Source organism: Delphinapterus leucas, chromosome 17, assembly GCF_059928025.1.
Source record: "Delphinapterus leucas isolate spDelLeu-1000000601 "Yukka" chromosome 17, BTC_Dleu_Yukka2, whole genome shotgun sequence".
NCBI lineage: Eukaryota > Metazoa > Chordata > Mammalia > Artiodactyla > Monodontidae > Delphinapterus > Delphinapterus leucas.
Window position 1 is genome coordinate 50687556 of NC_143145.1, and position 22345 is coordinate 50709900.

The 22345-nt window shown below is 37.4% G+C and overlaps 1 protein-coding gene and 1 long non-coding RNA gene across 17 annotated transcripts in view; one reads left to right on the forward strand and one right to left on the reverse strand.

Moving 5' to 3' along the window:
- The window catches only part of LOC149747002 (DPEP2 neighbor protein-like), a 35619-nt gene extending 22714 nt beyond the window's left edge, over window positions 1-12905 (reverse strand). For 2 of the 16 annotated variants that reach the window (XR_016388453.1, XR_016388446.1), the window contains exons 1-2: window positions 8592-12900; window positions 728-6298 (exon numbers count right to left, since the gene is read on the reverse strand). The gene's annotated coding sequence lies outside the window, so the exon portion shown is untranslated. Of the gene's footprint in view, window positions 1-727; window positions 6299-8591 lie in introns of all 16 variants that reach the window. The other 14 variants (XR_016388450.1, XR_016388455.1, XR_016388457.1 and 11 more) reach the window with 12 other exon arrangements.
- On the forward strand, window positions 10699-21285 carry LOC149747003 (uncharacterized). Its single transcript, XR_016388460.1, has 3 exons — window positions 10699-10919; window positions 12684-12765; window positions 21017-21285. It is a non-coding gene; the product is annotated as an uncharacterized LOC149747003 (long non-coding RNA).
- Window positions 21286-22345: the final 1060 nt, after the last annotated feature.

The window sequence follows — 22345 nt, forward strand, 5'->3', positions numbered from 1 at the left end:
GTACACACTTCATTCAGCATGCTATTGCTTCTTTGCAACATACACACCCACCAGTTGTCCTGGTGGGACGTGGTTCTCATTCTTGGATTTTGTAGCCCTCTCTAAAATGTACCAAAAACTCTGGAACAACGAAAAATGATTCTCGCCTTTGAACTGACCTTCAGATCACCTCTTTCTGTAAGTTTTTCTCAATCATTTACACTCTACAAAATAATAGTGATTAAATTCCTCGTTCACTAACTCTCTGGTAACTTCCATACTTCAGCATGAATATAATTGAACCTTTTTACTGTGTTTCTGTTAAATATTTGCGTGCATAAACATATGTACACTCTGCTACGTCTCCAATGATAGCTTCTTAATAACTGAGATATTTCAGGCATTTAATTCAGATGTATGCACCATTTGAGTACTCACTAAATAAAAATATATACAATGCTTTTATTCTAATAAGTTCATTACCTCATCACAAAGCAAATATAAAGAAAGCTGCAAATTTATGATATTCGGCTCTAACTTTTACATGTATAGGTCCTGGTTTTACTGTGATTCTAGGATACTATATCGTGTACCTCATTAATAAGAGCCCTCTGATAAACCTGAAATAAACCATCTGGTTTACTTCCAGTTCTATCACCTTTTACTTGTAATACTTGAAGCTAGTCAATCTACTCTTAGACTTAGTTTTCCCATCTTTAAAATGGGAATTGTTGGGGAGAACACTTACCACCATCCCCTCATTCCACGTATTTTCTTCCAGGAGGAGTTCTTTCACTGGAATAACGTACCCAGGCTCTCGCTGTACCATCCACTCCCCTTCCTTCATCAGGCCAGTACTCCTTCCTAGGGGAAGAGAAGTATCTTACCTGACTTGTAGGTTTGGTAACATAGTAGCTTATCTTTTTTCTTCCCTTTCTTTTTGGAATCTTCCTGTCTTTATAATATCATTTATTAGCCCCATCATATCTCAATAGAGATAATAATTACAACACAAGCTTGTCTTAATGATATTGTATTTGGTAGAATGTAAAACATTTTTATGTGTGAGAAGTTAGTATTTCAATTTTAATACTTCTTTCATCTATTTATTTCATAATAAGTTTTTAAAGAAGATTGATATATTCATTCAATCAGATGACTAAGTTTTCACTAAATCTACTAAAAGGAATAAACTTAATACCTAATTATGCTTGAAATCAAATATCTTCCATCCAACATATTCAGTTGTACATGGTTTCTTTAATAATACTTTAATTTTCTATATAGGTGAAAGAATATATTACTTCTACTTAGACTACAGTCTAAGAGTTTAGAGATACAGTTTAGACTCAGAGAGTTATCAGAATATTGGCTGCAAAGATTTTTTAAAATCCTGTACTTTTGTCATAATAGATGTCATAATATTATTATTACTATTTACCTTTGTGAACTATAATGATTTTTAAACATGAACGTGTAACTTTGAAAACACAAAAACTTGAAATGAGCACACTAGAGAATTCTGCATGCTTTTCACCCAAGAATTGCAGTCTTCTACTGACCATAACATCCTTCCACAGTCTAAGGTGATAGTAGGTGTATTATTATCACTTTCATTGTCCTAGGCACTGTTGAACAAAACAGATACGGTCCATGTCTGCATAGAGATCACATTTGAAACAACAGCATGGCTACACAGTTTTTAAGTCATTTTTCACTATTCATAACCCAGCCTTGACAATCATAAAGTTGATAATTCTCACTTAGACTAAAATTGGCAAGGCCCACATATTTTACTTTGAGAAAGAAAACTAATACTTATTGGGTATAATCTTATGCACATTATCCTATTTAATTCTCCTAACACCCTTAAGAAAAGTATTATTTTCACTATTTAATAGTTGAAGGAAATGAGACTCACTGAGATTACAAAATACCAAAGAGGTCATGCACATAGATTAATGAAGAAGGAGACTTTTAACTCTATTGGGTGCCGAAGCCCCATATTGTTCTGCTAGAATCAGATCAGTTAATGCCAATTATATTCCAATTCCAAGTTGTTATTATAATAAGGAAGATTTCTAAACGATAAAAATGATGTATATAAAGACTTAAATCATCATGATGTATATAAAGACTTTAGTCATCACTTTTGTAGACAGCAGTGTAGAGCTTATTTATTCTGTAGATAGCAATGTAGAGCTTTTGTCCCACACTACACACCAAAGAGCCATTCTCATCATAGACAGTCAATAAATGCCGAATTAAAATGTTCATATGTAAAAGAAAAAGCAAATTATAGCCAATGGAGTTAGTTCCATAAAGTTTAAATTATTCCTAACAGACACTATTATTAAAGAGACACATCAACACTTTAAGATTGCTAGACTGAACTCCTTTAAAAGATATCCTTGCTCACGTATAAAATAACTCTTCATATATAAGTGTGTTGAGTGGTGCCAAATCATTCACACTCCATCTCTCAGTACTCTATTACTTCATGAGAACAGCTGAACTGATTCAGAATACAGCAACATAATTTCCTTTGTTCAATTGCTGGCTATGCCTCTGAATAGCTGTGGGACCTTACACAAGTAATTAACATCTCTGTGCCTCAGTTTCTACATCTGCGAAGTTAGAGTCATAAGAGCATCTATTGCACAGTGTTGGTGTCCTAAGTGAGTGACTCTATGGAAATTGCTTAGAAGAGTCCCTGACACGTAGCAAGCATTATATAAGTGTTAGGTTGTTTTTTTAAAAAATTAATAAATTTATTTATTTATTGGCTGCATTGTGTCTTCGTTGCTGTGCGCGGTCTTTCTCTAGTTGCGGCGAGCAGGCACTACTCTTTGTTGTGGTGTGTGGGCTTCTCATTGCGGTGGCTTCTCTTTGCTGTGGAGCACAGGTACTAGGCACATGGGCTGCAGTAGTTGTGGCACGTGGGCTCAGTAGTTGTGGCTTGCAGGCTCTAGAGAGCTGGCTCAGTAGTTGTAGTGCACGAGCTTAGTTGCTCCACAGCATATGGGATCTTCCCGCACCAGGGCTTGAACCCGTGCCCCCTGCATTCGCAGGCGGATTCTTAACCTATAAGTCTTAGTTATTATTGCTGTTGTCGATATTGTTGTTGTTGTTGCTGTTTTAGAAATTCAGTACCTCATGTCCATATCCCCATAATCCACAAAGGACTTGAAGGGGGATATTATGGCCAACCAGAATCTCTTCCTCAGGAGTTCTGGGCTATGAAAAAGAACCTACACCATAGCTAAGTCCCTAGAGAAGTTAGAGGAGCCAGTTCTTTAACTGAAATGCAGACAGTGAGGGCTCCATAGAGCATTCATAATAACTGCTCTATGAATCTGCCAATGTCCTCTATCCAAAGACCACCAGGAACACATCTGCAGTTCTATAAATCTGGGTTTACTGACTCATTGCAAGCAGGAGTTATGTGTACCATGAAGAATCAGGACATCTCAGTAAGAGGATGTTAGAAATAATTTATCATAGGATTTGGACTTCTTGTAGGTGATTCTGAGGAGCATTCAAGGAAACGGGTATCTTCCCTGCATTGGATGCTGTCTGGAAGCAGGAGTGATTCTCTGATCAGGTATCTCAATAATTTATATCTAGACAGTGAGAATAATGAAATTGAGATAAAGCTATAATTGGTAAAGAAGAAGCAGGCACTTATTATTAGCCAGGAAAGGGCAATATTTGCTCATTTTTGTGGTTTGAACAATGTTTTTACCTCTGTCTGTTCAAACATGATAATGAAGTGGTCTTATTTTTTCTTGCTCCACTACAGTGACAAAATAGTCCTGTCTGACGTTGATGTTCTATGAAAGTGTTTATATTGAACAGGAGAATGCCACAGATTCATTGGGAGTGCCAGGCCAGCTCCCAGCTAATAAGGGCTGCTTTTCTCTTTCTTAAACTAGATAAGAATGTTTTGCTTGAAGGGCAGAGCTGGCCAGGAAAATAACTATTATTATTATTATTTACATAGATTGACAGGTTTATAACTTATAAAGTTCTTTTATATTCACTGTATAACTTGAGTCTCTCAGAACAATCCTGGGAGACAGGTAGGCTATAGGGCCTCCACATCGCACAACTCTAGGGGGCCCATTCATAACGTATTCCACGTGAATGGCACCTCCCCAGTGTGAACAGTGTCCTTGGCAGGAGTTGTGCAACAAGGTTTCCCTGGCAGGGCAGACATTTCTATTCCTTTTTACAATTATAAAAATTAAGTCAAAGAAGCTTCCTGAGTGTTCCTTAGTTCCCAATAAACCTTAGAGTTCTCTCTGGCAACCTGTTCAGCTGCTGACATTGGACCCCTGCTTCAGTCATGTTTCCGATTCCAAATTGCACCAGCCGGCGCTGTTATGACCTAGACCAGTGGTCCCCAACCTTTTTGGCACCAGGGACCGGTTTTGTGAAACACAATTTTTCCCCGGACTGGGTGGGGGGATGGCGAGCGATGGGGAGCGATGGGGAGCAGCAGATGAAGCTCCGCTCGCTTGCCAGCCGCTCACCTCCTGCTGTGCGGCCTAGTTCCTAACAGGCTGCACACCGGTACCAGTCTGCGGCCCGGGGGTTGGGGACTCCTGACCTACACTATACTGGCTACTACAATAAGAAAAGCTCTGCCTTCTTCTACAACTTGGTCTATACTTGCCCAAAAAAGGATACTAAAAAGGGTACTGAACTTATAATCTCTTTCATATAGCCACTGCCTAAAGCAGAAAAAAAAAAAAAAAAAGTGTGGCTTTGTCTGTGTATGTGTGTGTGTGTGTGTATTGCCTAAAAAATATATCTTAGTATATTTTGCTTACAAGCTAGGAGTGACAGCTGGAGAAAATGATTTTGAGTTCTGAAGACATTTGAAAAAGCAAAATATCCTGCTTAATTCAGGAGCTAAAATTTTTAAATGCAGACTGAGCTACTGGTAACATACCTTTCCACACTCTTGGAAACCTGCCAATTAAAATGTCAAAAGAAAATGGAATTTCCCATGAAATGTCCATTAATAATAAATTTTTGTCCATCACTGTCTTTTTGTAGTTGGGAAATTCCCTCTTGCTACTAAATTCCTCTCCTGAGACATCATATAAAGTGAAACTGAAAATGTAATACCCTAGTGACACAGCAAGCAGTTCCCAGAAAGAATATGAGCTTTAATTCAAATAGATTTGTGCAGGAATCATGTCTCTGTAGTTTAAAAACTCTATGACTTTGGGCAGTTTGCCTTACCTCTCTTCATTAAATTACCATGCAGGCTTCTTTCTCCTAATTTCTGAGTGTGCCCTGGACTTCCCTACCAGAACATTTATCACACTCTACTGTAATTGTATGCTTAGGTTCTATCTCCCTTAGAACACTAAAAGCATTTTAAGGACAGAGACCATGTGTCTTTTGTTATCCCTGTATTTCCAGCACCTAGCATTATGGCACATAATATTTGTTAAATTTATTTGCTGTCTTAGGGGAGGTGAACTGGAGATCTGAAGAATCAGGAAGCCTTACTTCTCCTTTACATACCTTTTTATAATTCTTGTGGTTCTTTGTTATGGCAGTCCCTGGAAACGAATACACCCAGGTACAACTTTTTAAAACTTTTTAGTTGGAGATAATAATAGACTCACAGGAAGTTGTAAAAATAATACAGAGTGGTCCCACATATCCTTCACCCATTTTCCCCCAATGGTTACCAGATGCTTTTAGACCAAAAAATAGAAAAAATTAGAATATGAGATGTTTTTAATTCTTGCATTTGTACTTTTTTAAGGGGTTTATTTTTCAACTTTTCTGTCTTGTTTCTAATTTTAAAGACTATGAGATATATCCCCTCTTTTTTTGGATTTCCTTCCCATTTAGGTCACTACAGAGCATTGAGTAGAGTTCCTTGAGCTATATACAGTAGGTTCTCATTAGTTACCTAGTTTATACATAGTAGCAATAGTGTATATCTGTCAATCCCAATCTCCCAATTCATCCCACCCACCCCCCCACTTCCTGCCTTGGTGTTCATACGTTTGTTCTCTACGTCTGTGTCTCTATTTCTGCTTTGCAAATAAGATCATCTATACAATTTTTCTAGATTCCACATATAAACGTTAGTATATGATATTTGTTTTTCTCTTTCCGACTTACTTCACTCTTTATGATAGTCTCTGGCTCCATCCACGTCTCTACAAATGACCCAATTTCATTCCTTTTTATGGCTGAATAATATTCCATTGCATATATATACCACATCTTCTTTATCCATTCCTCTGTCCATGGACATTATATGTATACATATAGCTGATTCACTTTGCTGTACAGCAGAAATTAACACAACATTGTAAAGCAACTATAGTCCAATAAAAATTAATTTTTAAAAAAATTAGAAAAATAAATAAATATAAAGAACTTACAGGAATAAAAGGCATTGAAGTTAAAAAAACAAGCAAAACAAAAAAACAGACTATGAGAGATTTCAAGCATGCCATTTCAAGCTACCATGTCCCTAAAATAGCACATGCAGATATAAATAACCTTTATTCTCAGTAAATGGAAAATATGACTTAATATGATTCTACAGAATTTTGAATAGATGAATTCAACATATAGGTGTGAGGCTTGTTTTTAAGCCTAATTTGCATAATTATTCTCATGTTTTTTGTTTCTCATTTAGTTGATGTAGTTTAGCATTAGTATTATTTAGGTTTTCTGTCATTAGCCATTCATTATGGGCATTAATTAAACAATGTACATATCACTAAGAATACATAGTTTTAGCTCTATAATGGTGAAACTATCATGAAAGCTAAAGGTTTGATGTTGTGATAAGCAAATTGAAGCCAGATATTTAGAAGGTCTGCAATAAAAAGAATCTTAGCATTTAAATGACTTTAAAAGCACTGAAATACAGGAATCAGCAGATCAACATTATACTATCTATCTCGAAAAGAAATGCAAGAAGGTGTGTGGAGAAACAGCACTCTCATTTGTCTGCAGAAAAAGAAAACTGGAACAACCTCAGTGAAGGTCAATTCAACAATACAAACCAAAATTACAAATGAACATAACTCTTTTGTCCAGCAGTTCAGTTTCTAATATGGATACACTTGCACATGTATGAAATGACATATATGATTACTTATTGCAGCATAATTTGTAATAGTAAATATGTGGAAACAAGCTAAGTGTCCACCAATGAGGGGTAAATTATGGCATATCCATCATTAAAAAAAAAAAGATGAGAAAGCTTTATATGCATTTGTATGGAAAGATATCCGAAATAGATTACTAAGTGAAAGACAAGCAAGGTGAACAGGTATATACTGTAATACTAATTAAATAAAAGTAAGAGACATAATATACACCCACATATATTATTTTTGTATTTAAACCTATTAACCTTTTATTGAAGTATAACATATATATACACAGAAAAGTGCACATTGTGTAGCCTCAAAGAATTTTCATAACTGAACATACCCATGTAACTGGCACCAAGAGTCTAGGTCCTAGATCAAGAAACAGAATATTTCTATCACCCCAGAGGCCTCATCCTGTCCCTTCTACTCACTATGACGACTCTACAAGAGCAGACATTATCCTGATTTCTAAAAGCATAGGCTAGTTTTGCTTACTTTTGTACTTAATAGGAATTGACTCATAAAATGTATACTCTTCTGTGTCTGGCTTTTTCATCCAGTATTGTATTTGTGCAATTCATCATATTGTACACTGCTCAATATCATTGCTGTTTAGTATTCCACTGTGTAAATGGGCCACAAATCATTTACTCATTCTACTATGTATGGATATTTGGGTAATTTCCAGTTTGAAGCTATTATAAATAGCACTACTATGAACTTTCTAATATATGCATATGCATGTCCATATACCTAGGCAAGGAATTGCTGAGGATCCTCATAACTGCAATTTTAATACTACTGCCATACAGTTTGCAAAATTGATTGTACCAATTGACACTCCCACCAGCAATGTACAAGAGCTCCAATTGTTACAAAACCTCACCCACACTTGCTATATTCTGTCCTTTTAATTTTAGTTATTCTTGTATTTGTGTAGTGATATTGCACTGTGGTTTTAACTTGTAGTTCTCTAATGACTGATGATGTCGAGCACCTTTTCACATTCATGTACTATTTGCTATTTAGATATACCCTTGTGTGAAGTATCTAGGTCTTTTGCCTAATTTTCTATTGAATTATCTGTCGGTTACACTTTTAAATTCTGAACCATGTGAATACTAATTTTTAAAAATTTTAAAGTAATGTAATTAAAAATATACATAAATTTCAGAGTGCTCTATGCTGCATGTTCTCTCCTTCGAGGTTTATAATACACAAGTATTTCAGAAGCTCTAAAAAGTCTTAGAATTTTCACCACACAACAGTTGGAGAAACGCTGTTTCCATTCTTGCCTAATTTTTAGTTTTCATGGAATTAATAATTGCTTCCGTTTTTTAGTTGCTTATATTTTTTAAGTTCTCTCTCGAATTTTATCACGTATTTCATTAGATCTATCAAACATCTATCAATATAACTACCCAAATACTCAAAATTAGTAATCTAAATAAATTCAATTACACTAACCAGTCTTTCTTCTTGGAGTCTGCCATCTTCCTTCTCCAGTGAAAACGATTGCTCTCTAATTCTGCCACATATCTTTCACCCTGGCATTTCCCTTCACATTCTCCTGGTCCTTTTTTCTGGATCCCATGTCTTTCTCTTTCTTGTCTTGCTCTCATGTTTTGTTGGAGCACAACCTCTAGTAACTTGCCCTAAAAAAAAAGAAAAAAAAAAAGGTGGATGGATGGATGGAAAATAAATGTTTTCATCCTTGTATATGTGAAAATGTTTTTATTCTACTCTTACACTTGATGGATAGTTTGACTACAGGATTCTAGGTTGGAAGTTATTGTCTTACAAAACTTGAAATTTCACTGTAGTGTTTTAGCATAAAAGTTATTGTTGAGAAACCCAATGCCATTCTAATTCCCATCCGTTTATTCCTGCTTCTTCCCTCTAAAAACTTTTAAAATCCTCTCTACTCTTCGTGTTCTGATCTTTTTAATGGCGTGCTTTAACATAGGTCCTTCTTCATTCACTGTGGGTAGCTGGTGGGTCCTTTAACTATGAACATCTTTGTCTTTTGGTCCTGGAAGAAATTCTTGAATTATTATTTTGATCATTTCCTCCCTTCTTAATTTTTGTTCTCTTTCTCTAGAATTCTTAGTTTGTAAACTGACTGGATGAATGAATGAATGGGAAAAGTTTTCTGAGCACTTTTTGTAGCAAAAAGCTTATTAAGGAATGAACCACAGATTATCAGACCATATCTTTAGAGCTAAGTATTTTATTTTAAATTATCAAATTTTAAAACACACTCTTTCATTACAGCTTCCATTTATTGTAAAATGTAACACTGCTACTCTCATTTCAGGCAATACAAAAATACAGGAAGCACTGATTTTCTGTAGGCAGAAATCCCTGATTGAAGTCAGGCATTCCCTATTACTTTTGCTTTAGAATTCATTAAATGCCTAGCATGGACTTGGTATTGTGTATAATATTTGCACCACACTTTGCAAAATAATCATTTCTGGTGTAGAAAAGTGTTTGTTTAAGGTAAAAAGATCTTTGCAGTCTTTTTTGATTGGCATTAAACACCGCATTCTTCCCAGATCTATAAGAAAGTAATGTTTGCAGGCTTACCTGGAATCAAGGGAAGGACTCTCTCAAGGTTACTTTTCAATCTCTGTCTGTAATTATGGACGTCAGGAGAGAAAAAAAAAGTCAGAAAAATAGGTCCCTAGTAGAGAAGCACCCAACAGGAACTAAACATCTGAAGGTTTAGACAGGATTAAACTCTGACAGGGCTTATCAGCCACCCCCACACGACTAAAGTAGTTGGAAGTGAGGTTAGATTGGAGTCCAGATAAGCAAGTGAATCTACACCCCTACCTGACTCACCGGGCTGAGAAGTGCGGAGCCCTAGTAAGTCACCACTGCACGTCCTCAAAGGGCTTTCCGCGCAGGCTTGGAGTCAGGAAACGGCAGCTGCCACACCCACCCCACTACCTCTATCTGGTGTTTGGTGACTCCCGAAGACGCGCTGATGGGACCAGAGGCGATTCCTCCTGGGTGGGAGGGTCCGCTGACTGGGTGTGGAGCTGCGAAGAGGAAATTTCCCCAAAAGAAAACCTTTCCAACCTAGTGGGTTGGGTGGAGAGAAGACAAATTGAGCGCCCCTGCCTCACTTCCCCACTCCCAAGCCCCCGCCCGAGCCCCGCCGGTGTGGCACACGTCATCTGGGCGCCACAAGGCAGAGATCTCGGGCCTCAGGCCGAGGCCGGAGCCTTGCTGGGAGGATCGCGGACCAGTGGCCCTCATCCCCGCCTCGGCATCCGCCGCTGACGTCGCCTGAGAAGTCTGGGGATGGTGGAGCTCCGACAGGCGGGCTCCGGTGGCAGGCAGCACCTGGGAGGGCCAGGTCGGAGAGAGGAAGCTTCTCCCCTGTGCGCCCCGCCGCCGCAGAGTTGACCAGTCTCTAGAAGAGAAGAGTCCGCTCCGGCTCCGGATAAGCAGCGGCTTGGCGTGGGCTGCGCGGAGAATGGACAGCCTCGTGACCTCATGTCCGGCAGGCTGTAGGGCCTGCCGACGCGGCTCGCGCAGGGGGTGGAGCCGGGGGAGCGGCGGGCACTTCCGGAATCGACCGGCTGCCTGAGTGCCCGCGCCACCCGCTACCATGAACGAGGAGACCATCTGCAGCGTCCTGCTCACCCTCCCGTACCACAAGCTCGCCGACTTGCGCTACCTGAGCCGCGGCGCGTCCGGCACCGTGTCTTCTGCCCGCCACGCAGACTGGCGCGTTCAGGTGGCCGTGAAACACCTGCACATTCACACCCCGCTGCTCGACAGGTAGGGCGCCTTGGCGGCTCCACCGCGGAGCCCCGAAATCTGCGTTCCCCACCCCACTGGCTCTAATCCCGGGCAAGCGGGCTTTGAAGCCCAAGCGACGGTGACCCTTTAGGATCGGCCGCACACCTCGTCACCTCTAGGCAGCCGTTCAACGCTTGGGCTAACATGGTGGGGAGAGCAGGCTTCTCTGGAGATGCAGCAATCACGCTTCTTTTCACTGCCCTCTCCTTTGTTTCTTACTCCTGGGCCTCCTTTCTCCAGACACCAAAAATCAGCGATCACAGCCCAACTCTAAACGTCCTCTTTATTGAAATTGGGTTCTGTTTGCTTTGTTTTTCCCTTTTTTTTTTTGAAGTCGAATTCTAGGGCTGCACTGCCCAATAGGTAGGCTCTTAGCCACAGGTGGCTATTACTTTTTTTTTTTAAGTGGCTATTAGAAAATTTCAAATTGTATATGTGGTTCACATTATATTTTTATTGAACAGCACTGCTGTAGAGTCTGGGACGTTTTGGTTTGGGCTTTTTGTTGTTTTTGGTTTACACATGTAGGCATGAAAGTTTAGATATCAAACTCAATTTAGTTTCTCCTCTTACCGTCACAGGGAGGGAAACCTGTCTCTAGAGGAAACTTGTATTATCTTTGCTAACAATAAACGGAAATCAGAAAGCTGTTAAACGACCAAAACTTTTGAATGTCTCTCCCATCCTGGAACAAGTTTAGTGCAATGTCCAGATTTCAAGGGAAGGCTAGATTAGTTCCTGTTTCCAGAAAAACCTTTCAACCATATATATTAATCAGTGAGTCTAGTCACTAGCCTTGTGTATTTTCCTTCCAATAGGAATTTAACTAGGCCCTGCATTCAATTCTTAGTGAGTTAACATCCATGATTACAACATTCTCCTCTCCTCCCCCTCTACCTAAAGTGAAAATACATCATGCTAGATGCCTGATTAGCCAGAGGCCGTCAGTATCCAACAGCAGATAAATTCCTCAGCTTCAGCCCTGCTAATGGTATTGACTTTCATCTGCCTGTGGCTTTTACTTGCTCTCTTGCGATCAGGCTTGGATGGGCTAGATCTCACAGTAAGTTTGAGACACCTCTAGAAATTGTTCCCGCTTTTTGTGTACCATAATCCTGATTTAGTGATATACAGGGTCTATTTACCCTGGGTCTTGAATTCTGTGGAGCAATTACTGGGAAATTATGTGTATGTAGTCAACTTTGAAGGGTGGTGGTTGATTAGAGAGGGTAGATGTATTTTAGAATCAACTATTAAAATATATGGAAATCTAGCACTGATGGATTCCTTAGGTATTTTAAAGGAGATTGATCCTCCCATTTTGGATGCTGCTTCTCAAGATTTTAATTTATCTAAGTTTTGTGCCATTTGGGACCAAGAAATGAAGGGAGCTCCCTTTCGTGCTCATTAACAATTTCATAATCTAAAATTCTTCACTACATCGGGTAGGAAATTAATTCTGCCGTCAAAGAAGCCATAAGGAACAGTGCAACACTCTGGCATTACTGCATCACATTTTTCTCCCACTTGTTTCCTAGAATGTTAACATTAGCGGTATTTATGTAGTCTGAGCATAGGACTGGGCTATGCAGTTGACTCACAGGGTGTCTTATGTCCTCACTTATGAAGTGGGAATAACAGATACAGGTACTTCTTGGGCTCTGGTGTGGATAATGTTTGCATTGTTCTTTGAGATCACAAAAGAAAAATAAGTTTATGTGCTGTAACATGTTCTTATTTTAGTGATTGGTGAATTATTCTCTGTAACCTGACTTCTGCCCATGAGAGGACCTTCCCCAACAATCTCCCAACGCCTTATGAGTAGGTGAGTCTGATAGGTTGTTCAAATACCTTGTGTAAACAGTGTAACTGTTTTGTAACTGAAATTTGCTATGGGTAATTTAGGTAATATGTCTATAAAAGCTGTTTTACATTTTAATTTTTTTAATAAAAAAACCTATTTTTAAACTGTTTTGGCTTTCTCTGTTTTCCCATTCAGTCTTCCTGAAATCTGACTTCAAGAATTTTCCTTCTCTGATTAAGCAGTGAGTGGAAAAAACAAAGGCTTTAGAGTCCCACAATTGCAATTCAAATCTGACTCCAAATCTGCCACTTATTGTTGGCATGACCATTAGAAACTATTAATTTATGTGAGGCTTAGTGTTCTCATATATAAAGTAGGGATAATGAAACCAACTGTAGTAAAGTGGCCAACACATAATAGGATCACAAGAGAAGGAAGAATGCATCATACTCTTAATGGGAGGAGGAATTAGTATATTAAGTATCACTAAGATATCCCCTAGCATGCCCTCTCTATAATTCTTTCTCAGAGTATCCAGGAGCCTTCCCGGCAAAGGTGCTACTCAATAACTGTCTTGTTGACCTACATTTCATGAGGCAAATACAGACCTGTTTCAGCTTAGGAAATATAAATTTAATTAAAACAGGTCTCACAAACTGGTATAATTGGGTGCCTCACAGTTGGGATATTAAGTGGCTGAAGAGCAGGGAGAAGAAGAGAAACTCTTTATGCATTCTTGTAATTCTTGAATTTTGAAACATATAAGTATATTACCTATTCAAAACATAGATGACTAAGATTTTTTTGGTTTATTTTGCTTATTGTTTGCTTATTGTTCAGAGCAAACTCTAAATTTTCAGCTTTCTTCCAGTAAAACCAACTGGAACACTTCACACATAATGGAGAATAACCACCACTTTCAGGTCTGGGATTCAGTGAATTGCTAGGGGTACTAAGGACAACTTTGTTTTAATACTTTTTACACCCAAATCCCTTCTATCGTGATGAGGCATAAGTGGCCTTTTACCTTTCAATTTAGTGCTTACCCTTATTAAATTTACCAGTCAATTGGCTAATATTTAGAGAAAGAGCCTCTGCTCTATGTATTACCAGAGTTGCCACCAGACCCTTGCTCAAAACTCACCAATCCCTCCTTTGAACAGGAACTAACATATATCTTTAAGTCACAGGGTCTGGACACAAAGGAAGTTATAGGTAGAGAAAAACAAAAACTGGTTAGAATCAGCTGAAACCAAAATGGCTACGAATCTGACCTCCAGCAGACCCTGAGTCTCATTTTATGCTGATTTTACTATATAGTATACTATATGACACACCTACAGGTGACTATGACCGGATGTCACAAAGCAAAAAAGGACAGAAAAGGGATGGTACCCCATTTCCAGGGAAGCCCTGCTTCTTTACTAGAAAACCAATGCACGTGCCTCACCGTCATTAGTCTCACTCCTACCCTCATCGTCCTTATTCCTTAAAAGCAAATCCCTCTCACCATTAAGGTGAGAAGTTGATTCGTGAACTAAGTTTCTACTTCTCCATTCTCTGACCATTGAATAAAGCTGCTTCAATCTCAGCCTCGGTTTTATTTTGGCTGCATGAACTCAAAGGGAGAAAGAACCTTCCCCACTGAGGCAGAGGGCCTCAGCAGGGCTAGGGAGCAAGCAGGGGTCCATAAGACTTAATTTCGTAAAGTATACATAACAGTGCTTTGGGAAAATTCCTTTAAAATAGTCAAGTAATGACATGAATGTTCACAGAATGCATAAAGCTGTAAGGTATTCCTTTCATAGAATCTTTTCAAGAAGTAATACTTATTCTGATAATACTACTGTTACTAAAAAATATTTTTGAACCATTTGTTTGGAGATGTCTTTAGACTCAATTTACAATCTCATGTTTGCACAGTTATAGCTAATATAGACAAGTAAATAAGAGATGATAAGTCCACCATAGTTTGGAGTAGGAAAAACTCATTTCAATAGAGATTGACTAAGGAATGACAGGGCATCTGCTCCACACAGAGCAATCAGCTCACTGCTTTAAGGGAATATTTTAAAAATAATTTGTTCATTATAAAACTATATAACAGAATATGTGCATCCATGAATGATTTTCTTTTCAGAATTATCTAGGTAAGCAATATAATAATACTATGATTGCTAAAATATTCTTAAATTAGCCATTTAGTGTGCCTTTAGACTCAGTTTACAAGTAATGTGAAAGACTTAATCTCATTTTTGTTTGGTTATCGTTAATGCAGGACACTAAATGAAAAGATAAATCCTAATATAATTCAGAGCTAAGAGATAGCATTTCAATAGACATTGGCCAAGAAATTATCTATGAAAGAAGTAAGATTTAAATTAGACCTTGAATACAAGTACCATTTGGAGATGTGTAGAGAGATAAAGATAGCACTCTATGCGGAAACAACTGTGTAAACAAAGGCATCAATACTGGACAACTCAGATTCTGCTCATGAGAGAGTAAATAGATGTAAGTGAAAACAAATATGTAAGGGAAGACTGAGAAACAAAATTAGGGTAAGAGTTTGTACGAAATTGTGGAGAGCTGTGGGCATATATGAGCTTTGATTAGCATGATGCCACTGGTAGCCATACACCACATTCAAAAACCATTTTTATTATTTTGCTATAAGGCTTTCCATTAGCAGTTTGATGGGATTCATTGTTTGGTAATACTTCAGTCTGTATGCTGCTTTCATTAGCTAGTATAAGCAAGATTCCTATTAAAGATTTTTTATTTCCTATAACATTTCTATTTTAATTTGTTAGATATTTATAGTTTAAAATATTTGATGAAGACTCTATGACCTTTGGAAGATCAGAATAGGAGAGGTATGAAAAACAAATGACTCCATTCATTAAAATGTGAAAAAGTAGCTTATTTTCCCAAGAGTGGTGCATGAAAGGCCACTGTGTAGATTACATAATCTTGCAAAGAAAACAACAAGCCTGTTTTTCACCAAAGCGGATCTGTTGGAGTTTTCTTCTAGTTCCTACTTCATTCTTTAATTCACAGTTGTATGACTTCTTTATTCTCCTTGTTTTACATTGTTTACTATTTCTTTCTGTCTTGACTCTTATTCCACTAACTTGTCCTAAAGCCTCAAAATCTCCCACCTACACCGTTATGTTAGTCACCACGGCAATGCTTAGGGCAGGTTATAATATATAGACAGATACTGCCTTTATCTGGCATGTTCCCTTTGTGAGTACTTTTCAAACATCTTTCAGTGTTTGGTACTTTCTTCATTCCTGATCATTCAGTATGTCCATGACCTCAAGTGAAATCACTGTAACACTTTTACTAAGTATTATGAGAGATTGGACATGATAATATTATGGAACTCTCTAAAGGAAATAACAAATCTGAACTAGAAATCATTATGCAAGGCTTCCTAGTGGAGAAGAAACCTAAGGTTAGCCAAAGTGATAATCAGGAGCTACCCAGGCAAAATGTTGAGGTAAATAACTGCTGTCAGAAAGCATGGAATAAGCAAGTGTTCAGAGGAGAAAGAGCTGACGGTTTTGAGGGAACTGCAGATGACTTGGCAGAGATGGCACATGGGCAGTGAATCTGAGATGGGCGTGAGGAATGAGGCTGACAGGGTAATCAAAGCCTGGGTTGTGAAAGGACATGGATGCCATAGGATAGATGATGTTTTTCATCCTGAAGGTAAAAAGATGCTACCGACAAATTTTAAGGAGGAATATTACATGAAAACATACAAAGTTTTAGGAAGATTTTTCTAGCTTCAATGTAGAGAATGTGTTAGGAGTGCTCAAGACAGGAGATAAGGAGTTCCACTCAGAAGATATTTTAATATTCTGAATGAGAGATGATAGAACCCTGAAGTGGAAATATGGTAGAAGGAATGGAGTGAAAGGGAATACTCTAGTGATGTTATGCAGGTAAAATGAACAGGATTTTGTGCTTAATTGAATGTGAGGAGTGAGTGAAAATAAAATTTAATCTCTGAGAATTAAAAAGTATAATATATGTAATGTTTTCTTCAAGCTAGTATTCAGAAATATTAGTTTTGATTTAAATTCTGTTTATACCATAGTGTTCTATCCATTATAGGGATAGAATTTTGTGTAATTATAAAATTGACTTCCACCTAGTCTGTATTTGTTTCTAGTACATTTTTAAAGATTCTTCATTATGTGTCTAGTTTGATGAATTCCTATGATAATGTCTATTAACTGTCTTTATCCAGGTATTACTAGACTGGCAATGGCTTCTATTTTTGTAGCTTGAGAGTCTCTCTCTCTCTCTTTCTCCCCTCACCTTCTTCTTTCCCTCTCTCTGTCTCTGTCCCTCTCTCTCTGTCTCTGTCTCTCTCTAATTACTTTCATTACTTTCATTTCATCTCTTCTCATTGCTTTCTTATTTCCAGGTGGTAGTGAGTGGGATTTAATCCTAATTGGATCCAAGCTGAGGCCAGATCCTTTCTTTCACAAATTATGGGCCCCGTTTCATACCAATTCACTTTGGTGGGTGTGTATGTGTGTGTGGAGTGGTGGTATTTTTGAGCCCCTTGTATGGTGGGCTACATAAATACAGTAATAAAAATTTTTTTAAATAGAATTTTTATGAAGAAATAAGAGCAATTCATATCCTATAAGAAGCCTATAAATAACGTTTTCCTTCTCCTTCAGTCTTTGCCAGACTGGCTAAGCTGCCATGACTTAAACGAAGGGTCTGCAAAATGATCTGAGACAGCAGAAATAAGCCTGTTTCTTATATGAGACACAGGATTTATTAGATCCACTTTAGAGATTCTGTGAAAAGTTTTAATTTTAAATGGATTTTTAAATGTCCTCCCCCTTTTCTTCTTTTAAAATCAATATTTTCTGCCTCGTGTCTGTATTTTTTAAGTGTTAACCCTCAAATTGAATATACCCTGTGCTTGGCAAATGAATATTAAATGATTTTTCCTGGAAAATGTGTTTGCTCTTTAAATTTGACAGTCATTGCTTATATGGTAAATGTTGTCAGTGCCAAGAACTACCTGGCATGGCTGCCAGCTACAGGTCCATTATTTTCATTGCCTTTAACCTATAATAAATATTTACTGCTTTCCATAGAAAGAGACTGCGTAGCTAAGCAGGATGAAAAGTAAGTTTATTCTTCTGAACCTTAGTTTCTGCTTTCACATGTAAAAGATAACATTAAACGCTTCCTCTGTGTACTACTGTCTTTACAAAACTGTTTCTTACCACTTATTTTGTGAAATGCTCACATCAGCCAAATCATGTCTATTTGAAATGACAGTTTGAATTTATCACTAAGTGAGACCCAAATTCTGCTTCATCGTGGAGTTATCTACATTTTTTGTTTTGTCATTGGGAGAAGGTTCTGAATTTTAATAGAATTTTTTGAGGACTGTATGCCTTTAAGTATAAAATCACCAGGATTTGCTCCGGGAATTTGGAGAACTAAGCCTACAGCTAAAAATCAAGAGATCCTAATTGGGAAGAGGCAGAATTCAAAGGCTAGGAGGATGCTTTGATCTTTTAGATATGCAGGCTGGCAATGGGGACCCACTGAAGACGATTAAACTGAGGCATGGCATATAAATGTCATTGTGAAATGATTACTCTGATGATATGTGGAGACTGAAATGGTAGAGTCAGGAAAAGTGGGGTTTAATATAAACAAATACAGTAATTGCAAGAAATACAGCAATATTGTACATCAGGAATATCATAATAGTGTATGTGTGTAAGAACCTAGGCACATGAATTTTTATTGTGAGAATTTTTATAATAGTAAATATTTGGAAAGAGCTTAAATTGTCAAAAATCAGGGATTGGTAAAATAAATATGCTACTCTCCACTCTAATGAAGCCACTGAATTTGATTTCTAAAAAGCATATTTAGTACACAATGTTCACGGTACATGGTTGACATAAAATAATGTTCATGACACATTAAGTGAAAAATTGAATATCTATATGACAGGTTCATATTATATGCAAATAAACACATCTCGATGGAAACACTAAAATGTTATCTCTAAATGATCAAGTTATAGTTGATTTTATTTTCTCCTTTCATTGGTATTTAGATTTATTTTCTGAATTTTTATAACAAGTGAGCACTGTATGCATGATTTCTGCACTTGTCCACATGCTGAAATATTATAATGCAGCACTATGGATGTGGTCATGAAATTTGAGAGAAGGGCACAGTTTTGGAAGTCAGTGTTAGATTGAACTGGAATTTGATGACATTGAGTTCATCTAGAATTCTAATAAATTTCATGTGATTGACCAATGTCACCACCAATGAAGCTCTACAATGTAGTCATTTCTCAAATATTAACTTTATGTGTATCACAACCTTACTTCATGGGAGAGAAAATGTGTGAAGAAAGAAAACAGCCTTACAGTCAAGGAACTTTTGTATGGTAATGTCTTATAGTATAGTCTCTAACTACATAGGATAATTATATCGGGCAAGGATAATCTACCACTAGCAAACCTTTGAAGTTTTCAGCTACAAAGAAATTATGTCTCTTTCCAAATAAAAGTTTAAACTCCCTTATATTCTAACAAAATATTTTCAGTTAAAATAGACAATGAATTAAGTGAAAATGTATGGCATCAGCCAAACATCATGTATGCTTACTATAAAAAAATTTTTTTTCAGTCACACACAAAATACACCAACCAGTGCATTATGATTTACTTCATTCAAAACATATTTTCGTTATCTATCTTGTGCAAGGCACTGTGCTAAGCCCTGCAGAGCATACAAAACTTATGAAATATAGTATGATCTCAAGGAAGTAATAGTCAGATGAAATGACATAAGTATTGATAGCCAGAAAGCAAGGTAAATATAACAAGGTAACTATAACAACAATAAGAATCATACAGACAAGTAATTTAACTGAATAAGAAACAGAACTCTTTAAGTTTTAGATTTTCATAAGAAGCTGAGAACAATACAATAGGTATTGCGTACCCTGCCACTTCAGAGGGTGGCAGTAGATGCAAGACTTTCCAAGAAACTATGAGAGCTGTTATGCCATCATTAACCCACCATGTTCCTACAGACAAAAGTAACCCACTTTACTGAATGGAAAGTTTTCAGCTCAAAGGGAGGTTGTATAGAGGAGGATTTTGAGAAACTGAAAGAAGTGAATTATGTTCTCAATTATTATGTAACTGGCAACAGATAGCTAGCAAGAAAACCTGATAGATCAGCTCCTCCGCAGTCCTAGGTCTTGAGTGAGTAGCAGTAAGAATCTACACACATAATTTTAATTGTCATAAGAAAATATTAATTTCTAATTTTGACTATGGAGTATATACTCACAGTCCCAAAATCAAGTGATTGCTGATGGTTTCAAAATACTGCTTCATATAGTAGATACAGTTTACACCTACATGGATCATATAACTAAGTCCTTAAGAGTATAAGTCATATGATACATGATGGCATAAACTATATATATATATATACACACACACACACACACACACATATATATAAAGATTTAGAACAATGATTCTGTGATATGAAGAGTTAGATGATTTTTTTCAGAACAAGCTTTGTTCTCACAGGTTATACCTATTTTATAATCACAAGATTATAAAAGAAAATTTTATAAGAAATCACAAGGATTTGAGGAGCAATCTATTTATTTTGAGTAGAATGGGGTAAAATTCTGCCATTGTGCATTTCAAATCCGGGAAAGGGAAGCTGAATTATTATATGTAAAAATACATATTTTTGAGACAAATAGCTCACTATTTGGATAAAATAAAGGAAAATCCATACCTCATTCTTTGTAACTTCCAAATTGCTCAAATGGCTAAAATACTTAAATACAAAAATAATCCATAAAAATAGCATAAGAAGTCTTCCTAGGGTTTAATTTTTTGAAAGTACTCTAAGAATGGGGAAGACCTGAGTACAGTAATAACTTCAGACAACATAAAAGATAAATTTGAAAATATAAACATTTTCAAGAGTTTTTAGGGGACACACACTCCAAGTCAAATACATAGAAAAAGTTGTTCTATATCCCTCATAGATACACAGTTCCTGAGGTGGCTCCTAATGATCCTTATCCTCGTGTATTATCCTTCTCTTAAATGTGGTCTGGATCTGGTGACAGTTTCCAACAAATAGAAAAAGCAAAAATCATGGATGTTACGTTCATGATTAAATAATAAAGGACTGTATCTTCCTTTCTCTGGCTTCAACACCTTAGACTGCTGCCATGTCATGAGGACATTCAGGGAGCCAGTGGAGAGCCCTATGTGACAAAGAAACAAGACCTGACAGCAACAACATGAGCAATCTTGGAAGGGGACTCTCCCCCAGTTGAGCTTTGAGATGACTGTAGGCCCTGCCAATGTTTTGATGGCACCCTGCCTGAGAGCCGGAGCCTGAGGCTTTGACACTCCCAGCTAACTTGCACCTGTTTTCCTATATCTGTTTCCATAGAAACTGTGAGATAATAAATGTCTGTTGTTCTAAGCTGCTAAAGTTTTTGGACTATTTGTTACACAGGAATACATAATTAATAAACCTCTTAATTCTTTTTTTTTAACGTCTTTATTGGAGTATAACTGCTTTACAATGGTGTGTTAGTTTCTGTTTTTTAACAAAGTGAATCAGTTATACATATACATATGTTCCCATATCTCTTCCTTCTGGCATCGCCCTCCCTGCCACCCTCCCTATACCCCGCCTCTAGGTGGTCACAGAGCACCGAGCTGATCTCCCTGTGCTATGCGGCTGCTTCCCACCACCTATCTATTTTACGTTTGGTAGTGTATATATGTCCATGCCACTCTCTCACTTTGTCACAGCTTACCCTTCCCCTCCCCATATCCTCAAGTCCATTCTCTAGTAGGTCTGTGTCTTTATTCCCGTCTGGCCCCTAGGTTCTTCATGACCTTTTTATTTTTTTCTTAGGCCCCATATATATGTGCTAGCGTATGGTATTTGTTTTTCTCTTTCTGACTTACTTCACTCTGTATGACAGACTCTAGGTCCATCCATCTCACTACAAATAACAGTTTCGTTTCTTTTTATGGCTGAGTAATATTCCATTGTATATATGTGCCACATCTTCTTTATGCATTCATCTGTTGATGGACAGTTACGTTGCTTCCATGTCCTGGCTATTGTAAATAGAGCTGCAATGAACATTTTGGTACGTGACTCTTTGAATTATGGTTTTCTCAAGGTATAGGCCCAGTAGTGGGATTGCTGTGTCATATGGTAGTTCTATTTGTAGTTTTTTAAGGAACCTCCATACTGTTCTCCATAGTGGCTGTATCAATTTACATTCCCACCAACAGTGCAAGTGGGTTCCCTTTTCTCCACACCGACTCCAGCATTGTTTGTAGATTCTGACCAGTGTGAGATGATATCTCATTGTAGTTTTGACTTGCATTTCTCTAATGATTAATGATGTTGAGCATTCTTTCATGTGTTTGTTGGCGGTCTGTATATCTTCTTTGGAGAAATGTCTATTTAGGTTTTCTGCCCATTTTTGGATTGGGTTGTTTGTTTTTTTGTTATTGAGCTG